The sequence below is a fragment of the Electrona antarctica genome (genome assembly GCF_951216825.1).
Source record: "Electrona antarctica genome assembly, chromosome: 8".
Taxonomy (NCBI): Eukaryota; Metazoa; Chordata; class Actinopteri; order Myctophiformes; family Myctophidae; genus Electrona; species Electrona antarctica.
Window position 1 is genome coordinate 52,140,840 of NC_136789.1, and position 4,102 is coordinate 52,144,941.

Sequence of the window (4,102 nt, forward strand, 5' to 3'; positions counted from 1 at the left end):
TTTAACATTAACATCTCTGAGTTACAGACCCATAAGAGTCTATTTGGTTCCTAATTATCATTTAGCTGGGGACCCCCTGGAACTCTCTCAAGGACCCCTAGGGGTCCCCGGACCCCACTTTGGGAACCACTGCCATAGGGTGTATCCTATGGATCCAAAGTCCAAAGACAGAAGTATCACTTGTGTGGGACAACGGCACAAGTGGGACGGGACTGGCTTAGAAACGTATTACTAAAGTTGCTATTTTAAATGTCTTTAGTTCATATTCAACCATAGGCATAATATTGCCTATCATTTTGTTATTTAAACCGCTCTCTAGCGTCTCGGAGTCTCATACAATACTAATTTTGGTCACGGGTGGTATGGCCGACTTGGTGCTGTAAGCCTAAGGCAGTGGTCCCCAAACGTTTTTGGCTATGCCCCCCATGTTACCTCCCGACCTAGCTGCCCCCCAGCGCTAAGTCTCGTTGTATTTGGCCGAAAATGATACATTTGATTGATTGATGATTATAGCAAACAATCACAGAATGACACACTGCACTGATACATGCAGCTCCTGTATACTCCCTCAGCTGCTCTACACATCTCCTTACAAAGTTACAACAGTGGTTTACCGGATTTGTTTGTGCTAAATAACACCATAAAACGGCCATTACCCTTTTCATGTCACGCACCCCCTAGAGGGCGTTCATGCACCACAAGGGGTGCACGCACCACAGTTTGGGAACCCCTGGCCTAGGGGATATTTCTCATGTTATTATAAAACGGGCTTAAAAACACATCTTGCAGGAAAAAGAGACGAGAGCTTTACAACAGAATGCCAACTATTAGGAGACTAACTTTTAGGGCATTTGAACACAATTTGCCTGCCAGTCACAATGTGGGACAGGGTCTCAGGGACTGTCCCACGCAAAGGGGGACATCTTATAAACCCTATATACGTTGCTGTCGGGAGGAAACCTCATAACTCAATTTTTGAGGTTTTTGGCATAAATCAGTGTAATTGAACACCCTTTACATCTGTGTGTTGTTTCGAAAATATTGAACCAATGGAAAGTAGTAAAAGGTGCTTTGGACAAAACCTCTTAACTCCATTGGACCCTCAATGTCTACTAAAGCAACTAACTCCACCACCTCTCTCCCTCTCATGGAAGTAATTGACAATATATAAAGTTACACCAACTTTGATGAGGCTGTATTGCTTTGTTTTAAAAAAAATATATGGTTTTCTTAATTTCCTGAAAAATTTATATTTTTCATTTCCTGAAAAATGAACATTTTGGAGTTATGAGGTTTCCTCCCGACAGCAACGATATACAGTATATGGGTAAGGATTGGACGCCTATCAATGACATCAACACACCCAATAACGAGCTTCACGTGCCGGTAAAATACTTTTGTTTTTTATTACCTTTTTCTTAACAAATACATTGAAGTACATCCATAACAACACAATTCTGATTTCTTCCGCGTTTATCAAGTGTTTACATCTACACACTTTTTACAGATTTGTGTACAAAACAATAATTTACGTCCCATAGAAGGCTAGTTACACTTAACTATACAACAAGTTGTAAATGGTAAAATAAATATAAAGACAAAAAAAACAAAACAAATAATATCACAGGTGAAATAAATGTAAAAAGCCGTAGTACAAATGTTTTTTTGTTTTTTTTTACCACCAACACCAGCCCTCTGAAGTTGCATTTTAATGAGACTTGATCTTGCCTTTTTTTCGCTGGCAAAAGGCTCTGTGTGTGAGGGGGAATAAAAGGGTCCGGTCGTTGGTAGTTACTCGAGATGCAGTCTGTGGAGAAAGTCAGAACATTTGGGTGTAGCCGGGGGAAAAAAAACATCTTCAGTGGTCAAAAAAGTTAGGCAGAATGTTATAATGTCTAAAACAAGTGGAGGGACACAGGTTATACTGCATTTCATAATCCCGATTATTGCCTATTGCCGTACAACAGACAGAGGTCAATGACTACATGACTGACCGTATTATGGTAGAAACAGATATCGACTCCATGGGACACCAACCTACAGTTGGAGGCCATCGATATTGTCCTTTTCTTTTTGCTGAGGTTTGCGTGATCTGCGCAACAGGACAGTTAACCCATTTTGGGCGGGAACCCCTTTTGGTGTTTTAAACATTATGTTATAATTTAGCTATTGAAAAATAGCAGATCTACAAGCTCATAGCGCGCCACCGAGTGGCGCGCTACGAGCTTGTAGGTCTGCTATTTTTGAAAAATCGTGAAAATATTTATTTCAGAAAACTGGAGGATTTAGAAGGATTTTATTAAGATTTTGAGGTCAGGCCTAAATGGGTCAAATGATAAGGGACAATATCGGTGGCACCCAACTGTACGTTATTGTCTGAACCAAAACGTCATGGATAAATGGTGCACGAGAAGCATGATGTGCTCACTAGTCTGCAATGTAAATTAAATTGTGTCATTAGTAATTCCTTAAGACCCAGAGTTAAAAAAAAAAAAAAAAAAAAAAAAAAAAAGGAGTATAATGTTTAATATATGTTCCGTCGTTGTAGGGCGGTGTCACACACACCATACCTGGCACCATTTGTTCTCAACCATTTCAGGCCGCCGGACCCCACCCAAAACAAAATCCGATAAAAGCTTATCGAGTACCCGTTATCGATACGCTTTGGACTTAATATCAAGCTATGTTATCGAGCATAGCGGCCCATGTCGTCATGTTTAAACAAATCAAGACAAGAGGCGATCGAGAAATAAATGTAATCATCCATGCTGGCACAAACATGTCGGTCTAAAAGTGTATCGATACCTGCCAACCAGCGCTGTCCGGGTAATCAAAAATTACGGTTTTGAAGCGACGGACGGTACACATATATTAACCGGTTAACAGTTTCTTTAATATGTATTTTATTGGTAAAAAGGTCAATTGAGTAATACAGACGAAAAACTGTTCAAGTCCACACTAATGATCCATAATGTATAAATGACGCATAAGGGGTCAGGACAACGAGGCCTTTTGGTGGAGGGGTCAGAATGAAATTTGGATTTAAACTGTTTTTCGTCTGTAGTACTCAATTGCCGTCTGTTAGAATAGTACTGTATTTGAAGGCCCTAGTAAAGGATACTGGTTCTGTTCAGAATGTATTGTCTCCCGGATTTCCACAAAATAATAGAAAAAGCTTGATAGTGGGCTCGATAAGAACCCGGCTCGATGAGCCTCATCACATTTTCGTTTGAGTTCATAATTATGCTTTTAATTAGCATAGCATAGCATTTAGTTATGCTATGTGAGCTCGTGGTAAAACCTTGTTGAAATCCGACATTTCCTTGTGCGCGACACCGTCATGTGATGAAGCAGTAATCAGGCTTCACTAGCTTTGTAGACATTCAGGACAGGAACCCCTTTTGGTGTTTTAAGCATTATGTTACACTTTAGCTATTGAAAATAGCAGATCTGCAAGCTCATACCGCGGCACAGAGTGCCGTGCTATGAGCTTGCAGATCTGCTATTTTTGAAAAATCGTGAAAATGTGCTGCAAATCTTTGAATATATATTCTTTCAGAGCGAACGTTTTTAACTCAAATCTTTGCTTCTGGGGGGTGGGTACCTGGAACAACATATTTTCAGATGGGGGTCGGCGGCCAAATACATATCATTTTTGGGGTCCTTGACATGAAATATTAAGCACCACTGACGTAGAAACATTTCAGAAAACTCATGATTTAGAGAGACATTTTTTTAAATTTCGATATCAGGCCAAAATAGGTTAATAATATGTAACCAATCCTTCAGGGTATATAACTATTATCAGGACAGAACCAGTAGCACGCTGTTTTCTCTCTTATTTCCTTAACTATCGGCAGGTATGAGTTGATTGTTTCTCTTTGCTGTACACTCAGACACACACACACACACACACACACACACACACACACACACACACACACACACACACACACACACACACACACACACACACACACACACACACACACACACACACACACACACACACACACACACACACACACACACACACACACACACACACACACACACACACACACACACACACACACACCAGCAGCATTGTGAACATTTTCGG